Consider the following 17,205-nt stretch of genomic DNA (forward strand, 5'->3'; position numbering starts at 1 on the left):
TTATATTGATTACAAAACATTTAATGATGCTATACTTATTCTGCTTAAGACAGTGTTTCAATTAAACATGATTCACATAAGAAAAAAAGGATTGCTGTTAGGGAACTTAGTACCATCTGGTCACAATTCTGTGCAATGTGTTTTAGGATGACCCTGTCTTGAGCAGGGAGGTGGGACCAGGTTACTCACTGTGGTTCCTTCCTGACTCCCTGTGGTTCCTTCCAAGCCTAACACCTCCTTTGGTTAATGTGACAATATGGAGTGTGCCCTACAGAAATGTGCTAGGTGTAGTCAGGGGGTAATAGAGAGGGCAGGGAGCTGCTCTGTGGTTTCCCAGATTTCCATTTGTCAGAAGACACAGAACTTGTGATGGATTAGGCATGATTTATGGGGGAGATGAGGGAAGGCAGACTTTAGTCTTTAGGAAATCCTTGGAAATCTATGCTTAAGAGTCTCCATTATTTCCCAAAAGACACACTCTGACACAAATGTGCTATGCTAAGCAAAACAAAACCAAACAAAAACCTAGTCTGCTTTTACCCAAAGACAAGCAAATTTGATTTTGTAGATAAACTTTTAATTATAGCACAGCTGGTGCAGAAATTATTTGGTTTAATTTCTCATTTGTTTATGACTGTGATTTAATTACTGCAATCCCTGTTAACAACTCCTTTAAACTTCTAATTATTACAGGGCATCAAGAATATAATTTATTGCCTTTTGACAGAAAATTGCTTTCCACAAAGTGGCAATCCATCAAGTGAAATTGTGACATTAATCAGTCTATTCCCAAATACAACATATATGAATAAGGATGACCAGAGATAAATTGAATTAAGAGATCAAGGAGATCACAGGATGTTACCTGCAGTTCAGGTCAGGATTGTTTAGGATTATCCGTGTAAAATCACATGTGATTTGAATGAACGTTTTTTCCCTGCAGAACAAGTTTTCAGTATGACCACACTTCCCACATGCCTGGGTGTGTGATGGACACATGGCATTAGCAAAATCAATGGCATCAGCTTTTCAAATTACAGAATCACAAGGGTATTTTTGTGATTAGCCTGAATGTGAAGCATTCTTCTTCCTATATAAGACAGGCAAAACATACAGGAGTCTATAAGGGAGATGTTAGAGAACCCAAAGCAAAACAAGATGAGGGGAGTATCACCTCATTTTCAGGTCCAGGGACAGGGGGGTTGATCCTCTCAAACTGAGACAACCTGTTGATAGCTTTGCTCAACACCAAACTTGTGTGCAGCTGTAGTTTATTACAATTCAGAGCTAATCATCATGTTTCTGTTATAATGTTACTCATTCTTCTGCCGTGCATTTGAAGTAAATGTTTGAGTCAATAGGCAGAGATCACTGCATAATCCCTTCTTTCAAAAATTTTGCATAGTTTTGACATTGTGCACAGAAACCTGTCTCTATAAACATTGTGTACCTACAGAATGTTTTTCTCTGTGTAATATTCCTGTTTGTCAGCTGGAATGACTCTTTCACTTTTGCTCCTCGATAACCATGCAGGTATATTTAAGATCTCCCAAAATCCTCACTCAGAGTCCCTCTAAGTTGTTTCCACTGGTGTGGAAACAATTTCTGGAGGCCACAGGGAGGTGTAAAGGTGGATTTTGAGGCTGAGGAAGAATATAAAGCATGAGTTTTACATTTCTGCATTGCTCCTGGCTCTGCACAGTCTGTGGATCTCCTGCCCATCACATTTCTCAGTGGATGTGAATTAGGGCCATTGATTTTTTCTGAAAGACATATCTGACTTGCTGCAGATGAACAGGTTAAGCTACACTTTAGAAACTGTTATATCAACAACTCTAGAAGGCAGATCTTCAGACGTATAAAAATACCAGTTCTTTGGAAGGGAACTGGTTCTTTGGAGGGAAAGGAACTGGACATAGCTATTAATAGTTGTCATGTAAGAAAAAAGTGACTAAACTTAAAATTTCATAATTTTGTCAGTAAGCACCTTAAATGCATTAACGTTTGACCACTCTTAAAATTGCAATGCTCCAGCAGTATGATATCATTTGTTTATCTTTATGCTCAACTCCTGGACACATATTACCATATTACGCCTGTGCAAGTCAGTCTGCCCTGATCACACAAATACCTGGATGATTTACTGCATCCTCTATTCAAATTCTTTTGGCTTTTCTCTGCCTGTTTTTGCATTTTCCCCCACACACTTTGAGACAACAAGCACTGCTATAACATCATTACTTAGTGTAGGGTGTATCATAGGATCATTGAATACTTTAGGTTGGAAAAGACCTCTAAGATCATTAAATCTAATTGTTAACCATTTAATCATGTCCCTAAATGTCACATCTACACATCTTTTAAATACCTCCACGGATGATGACTCAACTCTCCTGAGCTGCCTGTTCCAGTGCTTGACAGCCCTTTGACTGAAGACATTTTTCCTAATATACAATCTAAACCAGGGATGACACAAATTGAGGCCATTTCTTCTTGTCCTACTGCTCACTACTTAGGAGGTGTTCTGTTTAGTTCTATGAAATAGAGAGACTTGAACCATGTGATTTATGTCTTTTCATGTGCATACACACATATGCAAAATTATTAGATAGTTCTGTCAAATATTTCTGAGATTAGAAATCTATACAACATCAGATACCTAAAGTATCAACTGATGGATGTATCTATGACTCTTAATGAAACCAAACATGAATTAAGCCTACTGGAAAGCTACAGCCTACCTTTGGACAAGCATGTTATTTATTTTGAGTGCTGGAATTAATTTCACAAGGTTGCTTAATGGTGCTGTCAAAACAAATACATTTTGCAGAAGAAAAGTGCTGGAAAAACAGGAAGCAACTGAAGAGAAAAGATATATTCATAAAGGATTCTTCTATTCATTTTGATATTAATTAATTAATTAGAATCCCTGCAATTGCTCCTAAAGATCTGTTTGTCTCTTTGCTAAGCTGTACAATGTACTGAGTTTATTATAAAATTAATGCTGCCATAATTTCCTGAATGACTATCAAACCTCTTTGATATGAGGTATCTTATAGCTAACATATGGTTAATGTTAAAACCTAAAAGAATTCACACACACACATTTGAAAAGAAAAAGAAACAGAGCAAAAGAGTTTTAAAAGTATTAATTTGATTTAGATTTCTTCTAAGTGCACCCTTCTTTAATGGCATAAATACTTAATCCTGAATTTTCCAAAGTGATAAATTATTTCAGACATCTTATTATGGATACCTTTTATGTCAACACTGTTCTATGAACATACAGCAAATCCTATTCAAAAAAGTTGTATTTTTTGGTGGCTATTACAATGTGAATTTTGAACTGGAATGGGAACATTCTACATTGCATCTTACAATGGACTTGTACATCTATGATTTTTTTTCTCAGCGCTTCCTCTCATTGACACCTAGTAGGACATTCAAAGTCCTCAGCAGCTGATTTAGATGTCTGTCACTGCTTAAAACTTCTGAGTTCCAGAGAAATTAGATTAATTTCTTTTTTTTTTTTTCCTTAATAGTGATAGCAGATATTCTGGGCATCAGAAACAAGGATGAAACCAAGAGATAATAATTGTAGATCTCATTTCTGTGCCCCAGTTAGGCTCAGCTTGGAGGATACATAAAAAGGGTTCCTGGAATTGTAACTTTTTTCTATGAAGTCTTCATTATCTAGGACTTAGTTCTGCAAAGTATTGAGCCCTCTGAAACAGCTGCTCATGACTGGGGTGAGAAATGCCCAAAGATCACATATTTCAGTGTGTTGTTGCTCTAGATGTGCTTTGGGCGCCACTAAGGGGACTGTCACCACAGCCACTTTGCCTCTCCCATTAGAGCTGCTACAGAGCGCGGTCACCTGTAACTGATGGCAGCTGTGTGGAGTGGAGGGAGCTTTCCCACCCTGCCTGCATCATTCCCACCTGCTGTGTCACCTGTGGGATCCAGCTTCTAGAAGAAACAGAGGCTGGGTGGGGTTATCAGAGCTTCTCAGAAATCTCTTACATGAAAACTTTCCAAACAAAGCAAAAAACCTGTTCTTCTATATACTTGAAGTGACACCTTGTCTTTTAGTAAAACCTGTGAGAAAAAAAAAAAAACTTCAGATTTTCTGTCCTATTGAAAAAAAAATCAATTAACCACATTCCCAAATGATAGCCTGTAGGGGTTCATCATAAAATCCCACACTGTCAGATCACATCCTCCTTAAAATTATGGTCTTCGCATTTCCATCAAGAAAATGTAATCAGAGGAGGACTCTGCTGCCTTCCCCAGCAGTGGCAGGATAAATGGTCTCTGCTAAGATTATTTATACAGGAAATTTCATTCCTAAAAAGCTTTAAAAGGCGATGTTAAAATGTTATGACAATGAAGACTACCAAGATCAATAGAAAAACTGATGTTCTGAAAAACCAGATCCAATTAGATGGAGATCTTGATGCACTGATCACATCTGCTGTGCACAGGGAGTGCATCACAGTCCAGCAAATTCACCCAGTGCACTGCTCACAGACCTATCTGTCCCCAGTGCCTGTCATGGAGAGACCTGCGGGAAAACATCAGAAGTGCCCAAAAGCATCCCAGTCACTGCAGTCTCCTAATGGGTGAGCACTGGACAAGGAAGGTGAGCAGAGTTCATGCTGAACCCTGCCTGGGGCACCACCACAGCACTGTGCTGGCTTCAGTGCTCCAGGAAAGCAAATTAATCAAACAACTATGCAAACTATCAAGAAAGAATAATTTCCTCACAGTTATGGAGCGTCATTGCCAGAGAAAGAAGAGAAATACCTGTAACCATGGATGCTTAAAGGAATAAAAGTTGATACAAATACACAAAATTATTCTCTACCTGTTACTTATCTGTCTAACCACTCTATCTCCTACTCAATTGTATTCTGTTGCACACAGGATTTCTACCTCAAGTAAAATGCATTTTGAAGAAAAGAGAACAACTAAGTGTGCCCCTTTTTTGCCTATAATATGATCAGATTTTTTTCTGTCATAAAGTGAGAACTACAGGTTTAAACTTGGAATACAAGGCAGAGAAGTTAAGAGAATCATAATTTCTTAATATGAAAAATATTTTCCTGTAATAATCATGCTTAGTGAAGAGGAAAGTATAGAGGGAAAAGTATTACAATAATATTTGGGGCTTCTTTTAATATGAGTTTAGAAAAATAATGTAGCATAAGGTCAATTTTAAATGTGAGGCATTTCCTGATTAAATATATTATGTACTTTGCCAGATCAAATCTTATTATAGCAAGACATTAGAAAGAAAAAACAAACATGCAACTTTCATTCAAATAATAATTTTGAATTTTTCGTTCTAGTTATGCCCCTTAAAAATTATTTGCAGCACATAATTAAATAAAAGATTGGAATTTCTGCAAGCACAGAGATTAGTGTGGCCTGCTCAGGTAATAAAGGAACTCAAGTGCTGCAATGTCTGCACTTATTTAAATTAAGCAGAAAGTTTGTGTGTAAAGGTGAAGCTGGAATATTAATCAATATTAAGAAACAGAACCTTTTTGTCATGTTGTAAAATTGGCTGAACTAAATAGAACATAAAATTGAAAATTCTCTGTCTTAATGCTATGTGATTTTTCTAGAATTTGGTACACTTCTTATACTTTGCAATGTGAGGTTTTCATAAGAAAAATTGTAATAATTTGAACTGCAAGTCAGAATTCATTTTCCTTTATTTCCATACAAATTCTGCAATGTTGCTACCAAAATTCCTCTGCTTCTTGTCCCCCCTGTTTCCTTCAATACAGCATAGCACCATGGTTTTTTTTATCATTTGAGGATATTTTCTCCTGGTGGAACTAACAAAATACAATTCTGAAGTGAGAGCAGCCCTCAGAGACCCGCCAGGCTGGGGAGAGAAGAGAGCAGTTTCTGCAGGGGAGAGGGGGTTCTTTAGTGAGCAGGCTTTCTAAGGGCTTTAGCTTTTATTTACTTTGGTTTTCTATTCTGGGGGAAAGAAAAATCATAAATCTATGAATGGAAGCTTAAGTTGCTCTGAGACTGTTTAGAAATCGTCATGTATTTCTAGCAGTAAAAATAGAAAATCCATCTGTTGATCTGTTCTTTTTATATGACAGAGCTCCTGATAAACGAGCGCCAAATTATTAACCCTTCACTTGACATGTTACAAACACTGAGATGCATAAAGTAAATATTCTCCTTCAGGTGAGAGTGTTTCTAAGAAAATCATGAAGAAAAAATTAAGTATAAAATCAGTCAGTTCAAGTGAATGCCATTTTTTTTTTATAATGGAATGAGAAAGCAGAAGGGAAACATTCTCTATGTACAGATAGCTCTTTTGAGTATATGGAAATTCAAATGAAGAAGCAGAACTGAAAAGGCTCTATATGGTATCCTTTAAGATAAATCAAAATGTTAAGGGATGGATAGTGATCTCCCTGTAGCTCTCCCAGGAAAATTATGGTGTCCATGCATTCTTCTGCAGAACAGTTTAAAGAAAATAAGCATTGCAGCTGTATTAGTTTCAGCATCCCCTGTTTAAGAAACATGCTAATAAATAACATAGAAATATTAATAAAAAAATTAAAATACTAAAAAGGGTCTCATTTGCAGTTTCTGTAGCATGGCTAAGGAAAGATTTTTCTCAGGGTTTCAAAACAGTGTACAAAAAATGTAGGAGCTGACAGCTAGGAGCAAACGTGAGACTAAATGGAGTTTTTATCAGTGAGGGTAGCTCACCTATGCAGTGATCTCCTAGGAGAGTAGCAGTCTCCAGGAAATTTCTTTAGTCAAAATGAGATTTTTTTTTTCTGAAAATCATGCTGCAGTTTACATTAGGCTTTATTCAGAATGTCCTAAGGCTTTGTAATCTCTGAAACCCTATCCAGTAGTTAGCAGATTTCAGATGCAAAGTGCTGGCTAAGTTTGTTATAGAAATAGAGGCAAAAGCTAAGGCATGCTCAGTGTTTTTACACTTACTGAGTTTGAGACTCTGCTTCCTTCAGCCCAGGATCTTGGAAAAGTTGTGGACTGGAATTAAGACCAAAAAACAGCCTTTACTTATTTATAATTATATTGTGACTTTTATTGGTATCCCTGATGAAAAGGTCTGCTGGTCCAGGTGCTGCATCATGCAGAAAGCTGCACCTGCCTCAAAGGCAGAAGATGAGATCCCATAGCTTAAACAAGCACAGCATCCTATGGGACATGTGTGGGATGCAGAAGATAGCCAGAACTCTGACAGACATTGCTTGGGAGCACCTAGCACTGGGCAGAGACATTACTAGAGCTACCCTAGAGGGTCTGTGGAGTGTCAGGGTGGCTCAGGACTGACTGTTCTCTTCCCTGAGCCAGCTGCAGCCATGTGGGCTGAGCTCTGGGGCAGCAATGTCATGAGCCAGGAGCACTGTCCTGTCAGGTCATCAGGATGGTGGCCTTGGCTCGGTCCTGGAAGCACAGTAATGATGACTCCACTGCTTACTGAGCCTGCAGGTGCTGGAAGAGTTGGATCTTTGAGTCAGCATCTAAGGAGGCATCTTCCACAGTTTATGACCTGGTTTGTGTAATTACTTCAAGGAGAAAGTCAGTTATTCCATTAGTAGGAACAACCCAACCTTTAACCTAAGCCTTCTCCTTCCCAGGGATTTCTCCCTTTGCCATGGAAGAGTTGTATAAGCCCCTAAACTTGGCACATTTTCAGCCAGTAGTATTGTTTTGCACATGGGTGGGTGGAATGATGGATTTCCCTTAAATAAAGGGCCTCCTGTACATCAACCAGCATGATGGCTTGTGCGTCATTCCCCTGACGGCTCTGTGATGAGGTGACAGCCCACCATCCATGCAGCAAGAACTCTGGCTTCTCTTCAGTGATTATGTTTTCTTTACTACTGACTTCACATGCTGCCCGTGGCTACACTTAGAGGGACTTTTCCACTTGTTCCAGTGCTCAAGGCCGGCTGAGTATGCCCCAGGCTGGTAGCTCTCCTACAGCTGGGAGGATGTGAGGTAAACCCCTCAGCCAGGGACAGTATCCCAGCACCATCTGCAACCCCAGGCAGCCTGCCCAGGGTGGAGAGACGTGTGGCATTGAAGGAATGATGGAGCAGCTCAGCTGAGCTCCAGGCAAAGGGCAGCTGTGTTTCCAGAAGTCCTAGTCATGGAGTGAGAATGCAGACTGCTCCTTGAGCATTGCCTACTCAGATTAGGCCAGCCTGTGTGCCAAAATCGTGGTGTCAGTCATTGCACGTCTTCAAAGTGATGTCCTGTTTCCAGTTTCTGCTGTAGTGCTTCACTGCAGGTATCTGGAGGCTCAGTGTCAGACAACAAACCCTTGTGTTCCCATAAAATCTCTGTGCCAGTGAAACTGTTTGTCCCCAGTAAGGGAGAAAAGGTGCTCAGTAGTTCAAATTAAATATACCAAAAACTATTTATCCTGTTCATAGCTGTAGAGCAGATTAATATTTTAAGTAACACAAATCACATTTAAATTTGTTTATGAAAACACATAAAGTAGCTTTGAATGGTGTTAAATAAACAGAACAAATTTTTCTTTATTTTTGAATAATTTGCTTGTTTACACATAAGTGGGACTTAGTTCACTGGATTTTTATAAAGTAGAATGTCAATCACCATGAAAGGAAATGATCCCCTGTTCTCACACTGCCATGTTGATGCATTGTGAAGGCAACATAATTTCCAAAATGGGTTTATGAATCTTTCAAAAATATTTTTAATGCTAATAGACATCTTATAAAAGAGTAACAACAGAACTGGCAAGTGAGTAAAGAACTGAACAAAAGCCATCAAAATCAGTCTTTCCTTGGACTTCAAAAATATAAATTATTCCTCAAATACTTTAACATTGATACACTACTCAAGAAAATTCAGGGTAATGAAGAGCGTCTGGGTGAGCTCTGAAGCTACAGCTCTGCTTCTAAAAGCATGGGACAACTCTGCATGGCGATGGTTTCTTCAAGCAAATAGGGAGTCTTAAGCTTTCTAAATGAAGTCCATAAGGAGTGTTCATAAGGAGCAGAGAGTAGTGGGACTTCTTGGGATATTCACAAGATGCCACCTCTTCAGATAAGAGATGTTTCACATGAAAAAAGTTCATTTTGCTGAAGATTTGCTGTAGCACTATGCCTGTTGAGTGTGGAGGGGCCTGGGCAGCCTTTCTGGCTGGTGCTGGAACACCCTGCAACACTGATCCCAGAGCCAGGATAACTGGCTGCATGGATAAGAGACAGCTTTTATCAAGTATTTCTGCTCTGAGTCAATGCTTACTTCAAAAGCTTGGAAGACTCTGGAAAATCTATCTGCTTACTCAAATAGCTACTATTTCTACCACTGTTAGTTTGCATCAATCACGTAAGGAAATTATAATTTCCTTATGGAAGAATGACACATATCATGTTTTTAGCATGCTTTAGCATGTTTTTGGATCTGGGGTTATATGAAGTTGAGCAGGTAAAACAGCAAAGAGTTTATGCCTTACTCCAAAAATCAATTCCATTTTTTTTTTTTTTCTAAGTAGGAAATAAAAAATTTTATTTTCTGTCCTTTTTTTTCCCCGTGTGGATAAAATGTGAAAAATTGATCTTTCATAATTTCTTAGGCACTTACTAAAAGAACCACTAATGGCTTCTGACAAAACCTGTGCTGATTTAGTCCTACACAGGAATGTCCACCCATGAGGTTTTCGCCTGGCCATAACCCACCATCCTCAAGCAAATTCACACCCACCAGCCAGCACCATCTGTGACCACAGCACCCCAGTCATGTCCCACATGGCTGCCTTTCTTTCCTGGGTGCCAGTGCTTTCCCTGGGGGGAAGGTGCTCACCTGGCAAACAGCATCCTTTGTTGTCCTCAGTTCCTTCCTCCCTCTCCCCTCTTCCCCTGCAGCAGAACCTGGTTTCTCCTGTAAATTTAGCCATTAGCAGTGTTTGGTAACTTCCTTGCTTGCTGGGGTTTTGGACATCTTCTACAAAGGCACAAATACCTTTAAGAGCATCTACCCACAAAGTTCAGTACAAATGCACCTCACTTTCTCAGCTGTAAACAGTATGTTCTTTGCCCAACAATGTTCAGACTGTGTGACACTGCCTGTGATTCCAGATTTCTAAATTATTCTCCCTGACATTTTCAAGAGATTTTTTTTGTATCAGCATTCACTAGTGATGTGCTATTGTAAATATTTCACTCTATTAAAAGCCTGCAGGTAGTCTTCTTTTTATTTTCAGCATTCCATCCTGTGCTGTTTTGATGAGATACTTGAAAGAAGATTGAAAAATTTCCATTTAACCACTGAGCTGGTATTTTAATTACAAAAAAAAAAATTGGAGTCAGGTCAGATTCTGAATTTAAATTGATCTGTGCATTTCCTTTCTTTCCTTCTTTTCTTAGGTTTTCTCCTGATCTTCATTCCCCTGGGAGAGCGAGCCAGAGGCAGCAAGAGGCATTAAAGTATCAAGAGTTGTTGGGGTTCTCCTGGGAGCTCTCCCCACCTGCAAAAGGTTCCAGTCAGGGGTTAGACTTTGATGATCCTTGTGGATCAGAATATTCTGTGATCCTGCACACCTTTGCCTTGATAGAAAGGTAAAAGGAACTGAGTTTAAAACCAACAAGTGGTTTGGGGGAAAAGAAGAAAATCCAGACAAGCTGAATTGTTTCAGTATGAAGTTTTGGAACAGAAGATTTTGACAAATTGTTTTCCCTATTAATCATTCTTTTACTCCTCCTATCTCATGTAGCCACTTACTTGCCAGCTTCTCCCTGCAAAAGCCAAGTCTGTTCCCAGCTGTGAGTTTGTAATCTTAAAATGCTGCTTAAAAGCCATTTGCATTCTCTAAATAAAAGAACCTGGTGGACAGAGTATCTGTTAACTGAGCATGAGAAGAGGCTGTGGATCCAAAATTGATAATCCTGAAGTTCAAAAGTTACATCAGCACCAAGAGAGTAACCAGAGGTGAGCTGTTACACATCCTCCAACAGTTGCAGTGGGGCTGCTGGTGGAATGGCTTAGCAGCAGGAATCTGTCCCACAGGCTCTGCTGCTGTAGGAGTCCACAGCACTGTGTGGGAATATCTCCTGTACAGTTTGGATATATGAAGTCTGCACAACTTGGGTGTAAAAACCATTTTATTCTCCTAAATAACTTCACTGCTGAAACACTGACAGTCTCTGCGAGTTTCAGCAGCATAAATAACATCTTTATGAGCTTCAGAGGCCAGGGGAAGAAGTCTGTATTTCTGCTTGGCACTCAAATGGCAGTTAGAACAAAGCAGGACATTTCTTTGTAATTCTGTCAGTGACATTATCTTCTGCACAGAGTTCCATTCAAATTAGCTGGCATGGAGGAACAGCATAGATGTGGGTAAGGAAATCCATTAATCTTGAGTTTTTCCTTGTTGTGCCTGTTTTGGCTGGGGTGGAGTTAACTTTCTTCATGGTGGCTGGAATGGGGCTGTGTTTTGGATTTGTGCTGGACACAGTGATGATAGTACGGGATGATTTTGCTCTTGTTGAGCAGGACTTGCACACAGCCAAGGTCTTTTCTGCTTTTCTTTCATGCTGGTGAGGAGAATGGGGCTCCATGGGAGACTGGGAGGAGATATAGACAGGACAGGTGACCCCAGCTGACCAAAGGGATATTCCAGACAATGTGACATCATGCAATGTATATAAACATGAGGCAGGGAGGGTAAAAGGAAGAAGTAGGGCACTTTTGGAGTGATGGCATTTGTCTGCCCAAGTAACTGCTATGTGTGATAGGGCCCTGCTCTCCTGGAGATGGCTGAATGCTTGTCTGCCCGTGGAAAGCAGTGCTGGTATGGGTTAAACCATGACATCTGTCCTTCTTGCAAGACCTCTAAATTCTGCCCAGCTCAGGAAGACATAGAGTTTAATTGTGGCCTTGTAAAAGAAAATTTAAAAAGTGTCAGCATGATGACTGTGACTGCTGAAACATGTAGGTACAATTAATGTTCAGGCTGTTTAAAGATGTGAAATGTCTGTGGCTCACTTAATTGCTGGAACAAACCCACATTACTCAAACTGAATAAATATTTGTTTTGTTCTATAGTAAGCATCTGTCTTTAAGGATTTTTGTCCCCTTGATCTGGGGTGGAGTTTTTTTTGCAAGTCTTTTCAGCTGCACTGGGTCTAACAAAGCAGAGTCCCACTGTCCATGAGTTGGATCCTCCAGTAGAATCTTCACCAAGTTGAAATAGATGATATTGATTCTACCAGCTTTAGCCCTTTCTGAGCACTCTGTGAAGACCCAAATATCTCATCCTGGGCCTGAATGAAGTACTCAGCTCTTGATGAAGGCAGTAACCTCTGTACAAGAAATAAGCACTAGTTTTTTTTTTTGTGGAGAAGGCCCTGAGATGGTAGGAGCAGGTGACAGTCGCATACAGTGATGAAAATGATGGTGATGCATTTGGCAATGTATTTGGTAACTCAGAGGATCATGGGTTTATTACATTTGAGTTTCAGCTGCATAAATTACATCTTTATGAGTTTCAAAGGCCAGGGGAAGAAGTCTCTATTTCTGCTTGGCACTCAAATCACTACTTTGATTAGTATACCGCAATTTTGCTTCCTGTTGTCATCCTTTCTTGATGTATTTCCTTTAGTATTGTCTTTGTGTTTCTTTAATGTCAGGAGTGCAACTTGCTCCCATGGTCAATATGATCTCCAGTGGAGTTGACAGTCTGTTTTACTTCAGAAGAATTTATGATCCTCTGCTGTCAACCCTGCAAAAGCTCTCTTCAGGCTGCAAATTGGAGTTGCTCAGGTGACCTCCAGCATTCTTTCCAGCCCAAAGTATTCTGTGAATCTATGAAGGAGACATTTAGACCCCAACCAAGCAGGTGGGAGGTGGGTATGCCCTTGAGTGGCTGAAAGGCCATAGACTCTCTCAGGGAAGTGTGATGGATGATTTAATGAATCATTATGAGTGTGTGGGCTCTGCCTTCCAGTGGGTGAGATCTGTTTCACTCCATCTTTGTCTCACATTATAAAGCAGGAAAAAGTACTCTCCTGGAACTTTTTATTTATATTTCACAATAAAAGTTATGACAGCTGGAATAAAGCCATTCATAGATTTATTCTTTCCAAAAGTACAGACTCAAACTCACAGACAAGTAGAAACTATGGTAAAAGAAATAGAAGATTTGGACTTACAAGGAAAATAAGTGATAAATCATAGTGGAGTGGGAAGATGGTGGGCAGGTGGCATAGCTTTGAGCATCAAGGCTGACAGCCATTTCCCCCTGTCCACTTTCTGCTGCAGCTGAGCACAATTCAAATTGAGTAGGAGGAAAAGTCATGATGACACCATCATGTTCAGAGAGCAAAAAGCGAGGGTGATCTTCCACTAACCATAATTTTTCAGGATTCAGAGGACTAGATAGTCGTCATAACAAGTTGGTATACCTGGGCAAGTAATTTCTAAAGGCTGGTAGAGCACTTGCCTGTGTTTCTTGTGCCAAAGAAGGGTTGAAGTGTTTTTGAGATGTGGCTTAAGCAAGACCTCTTTTCTGCTTGTACTTTCAAGACCCTAGCTCACTGTGTCCATTTGTCTTTCTTACATAAATCACTGCAAGCTTCGTCTTGGCCACAGAGCAGAGATGGTCACAGAGGCCTTTTAGATACCAAAGAAAGTCTGAAGAAGAAAAAATGTTGTTACAGATCATATGTGCTGAAAATGCTAGGGAGGAAGGAACTGAACCACAGAGGAAGAAGTGGCATGTGTTGTGTCTGTTTTAAAGTACTTTTCCAGTAAGAGAAAGGCAAAAGCTTAAGAACCAGGCATAAGGCTTGTGAGCTCTCTTCTCTCTTGTGTTACTCTACTGCTGTGTGTCAGACCATAATAATATGGATACTAGGATGTTGTACAATGGGCAAAATTTACTGGTGGCATAGACAATGAGGTAATAAATAAGGGCAAGAAAGAGAATGTTACCTGGAGATCAACACCCTTGCTATTGCTGGTATTATACATCTTTCCAGATGTTCTTTTTAATGCTCCAATGCTGAAAATATTTTATTTTTTTCATTTACTGAAAGTTAAACTTTCTACATAATTCTAACATGGTAAAGAATTCAAACTTTATCAAAAAAGAAAAGCCTTTTTTCAATTTAATTTGTTTCAAGATTTATGCACATTAGTTTCAGCTGAATGCTGTGATGTAACAGTGAAATTGTAGCAAATAACTATGTCACAAAACTGCTCAAAAGATTGTCAGTCTTTCTCTCAACCCCAATTCTTGCATGTCAGAAAATCCCTCTGTCCTTGACTCACTTTCAGCCAGGAGTTTCCCCAGCAGTCTCTCCTGGGAATGGTGCCAGCCTAGCTGGCTGGCAGCAGGGATGGCACACACGCCCTGGAGCGCAGCAGGGGTGCTGTGCTGGCTGATCTCCACAGGCCATGAACATTTTTGCCATCACACTTGCACTAAGCCACTGCAATAATCACATGGCAAGATTCCCACCAGCCTGTCTGCTGATGAATGATCTGATCACTGAAAAAAGTTCATGAGATCATTTGTCCTCCCAGCAAAAGGCTCTCCTGGTGATAGCTAAAGGGTGATTGCAAACCTCGCAGCACTCAGGAAGGGAAGCCTGTGCTGCTGTCCTGGCACTGTGCATTGCAGGGTCTTGATGGTTCCCAAACCCCATCCAGCGTCACAGTCCCACAAAGCAGCTCATCCCATTCCTGCTGTGTGATTTAACACAGAATTCAAGGTGAATGTCTCAGCTCCAGGCAAGGAAAGGCAGTGACTCAGCAAAGGGACCAGACTACCTCCACTGCAGTTCATTATGTGGCTGGGAATCCAGAGCAAGGGAGAACATTATTTCATCAAATGGCTATCTGGGTTTTGCTTGTTCATAGTCTATTTCTGCGCTGAACGCTAAAAGCATTGGGGTTTTTCTTTGTTTAATTATTAAGCTCTTGTAAAAGATGCAGCTTCTCCTAAGCCTGTGCAGAGTGCCTGAAAAAAATGAGATGGCTTTGAGGAATGAAAAGCTAAATTCAGTGAAGATGTATGTTTATAACAGGGCCTTTACATGCACCAAAGCTAGGCTTGATTCATTAACTTCCATTGTAATTGATGAAAGACTTTAATTTTTTCCTAATCTCAAATACACTTATTAATTCTTAAATCAAATATACATTACAGCTGAAAATGCATGTTCTGAGAGCAATTAAACTAAAGTACAGTGTGTATTTCTCTGTGTATTCTGGCAAACAAATACAGCAAGACATTTGTGAATATTGTTCCTTGTAGGAGTCTGGTTTTCACTGTTTGTCTACTGTAATGAATATTTTGACACTGCTTTTTGAGATGCTTGAGTGTAATTACTTGCTTATCTGGATAAATATGGTTTATTTTAAAAAAGATTTCTCCTTGGTGCTTCTTTTTTTTCTTTAAGAAGAAAAATATGAAAACTGTAAACCAGCTATTTCTTCTGCATTTAGACTTTCCATCTTTCTCTTTGGAAAAATTTGAAAAAATAAGGAAGCGAAGATTCATTTAAAAATCAAATATGGAACTGATGAGCCCAATGTATTTCCTAAGCATTTCTGATTATTTTTTTATGAAAACATTGCAATTTTTATGTTATTTTAATAAAATTAACAATATTGATCCAGTCTTAAAAATCAGATTTCATCCAAGAAAATGGGTATTGATAAAAACCCCTTTTTCTCAAGTCCTTTACTAAAATATGGACATCATAGATATTCAAAACATTAATTACAAAATACTTTTTTCTATCTCGGGGAGCATTTTCACACCCAGAAATGCTATGTTATCATAAGAAAGTTCCTAATTAATGGTGATGTTACATTCAGATTTGATTGCAAATTGTGCCAGGGAGTAGATTCTGATAATATTTCTGGATCAATTTTGATGATTCAAGAGGTCTGGATAAGCTTTGAAAGAAACAAGTGGTCTTCTAAAGGTTTCTTTTGTTAATCTCATTATTATTTAAAAAGGAGTAGATTGAATTGGCCAAATGCCTAGATACAATTCATTGCTGTTGTTATGGGTATTGTTATTATTAACATTATTAATAATAAAAATAATAATATGGGATATATCAATAGTGATAATGGAATCCACAAGGCAACTATACAAATATTATGGCTTGTTCTGCTGTCTCCTCCTGACTACCTTTCTGCCAGAAAACTTGGCTTGAAATAAAAACGCCTGAGATATCTAATTACATAAAATAGTAGTAGAAACAAGAAAAACAATACACCAGCTTGATAAATAATAAGGTAACTTTTTAATGAATGGGATTTTTAAATAAAGATTTTTTTTTCCTCCTAGACTATATTTTTTAGAACAGAACTTTAAACTGACTTACCAAAAATTTAGATTTTCTTCTGGAAAAACACCTTTTCAGAAAGCTAATAATTTTTTGCATAAACAGGTTGAATTTTTCAAAAATTCTGTCCTGGAACATAAAGAAGTCAAACATTCTAAAAAAGTTTTGTTTTTTTGTTTTTTTTTTAATAACAGACCATTTTATGCCTTCAGATTCTATGATTTTTTAGTGCAGGATATAAATCAAAGTTGGAATTATTTTTTTTTTTGTCCTTTCAAAGGAAGGATTTGGTTTAGTCTTCACTAATGTTTGTTCAGCCCTTCATTTCACTGCAGTACATTTCTTTTTTTAATTGCTTTTAGGAAGGGAAATATTCCAAATCATGGCATCATTATGAAATTAATTATCAGGTTTCCATCCAGCTCTACTCTGGGATTTGCAGTACAACTTCTTATACCAGGAATTACATCAAGTAATCTCTACAGAGAAAATCCAACAATATACCTCTAGGCATTTTGTACAGTCAAGGAGAAAGAGTTGCTGCTTTGTGATTAAAGGGGCTTTCATACATATTTAAAATTAGTAAAGGTTTATGTATGAAGTTAAGCCTTATCCATTAATTGTTCAGCTGCCATTTATAATCAATGTCAGAGATTTAAGAAAGTAACCAACACAGTTTTCTTTTATACCAGATTTGCTCTTTTTGATATGCTCCTAAGAGAAACATTAAGGAACTTTCATAAAAACTAACATTTAGCAACAGTCATTCAAAGGGTATGTAAATTAATATTCTTTTTTAGACAGAAGATATCTTCAAATGGTGCAAATTTTAAGAGCATCTTCCATCAGCAGAGCA

This window comes from Lonchura striata, chromosome 1 (assembly GCF_046129695.1).
Source record: "Lonchura striata isolate bLonStr1 chromosome 1, bLonStr1.mat, whole genome shotgun sequence".
Classification (NCBI taxonomy): domain Eukaryota; kingdom Metazoa; phylum Chordata; class Aves; order Passeriformes; family Estrildidae; genus Lonchura; species Lonchura striata.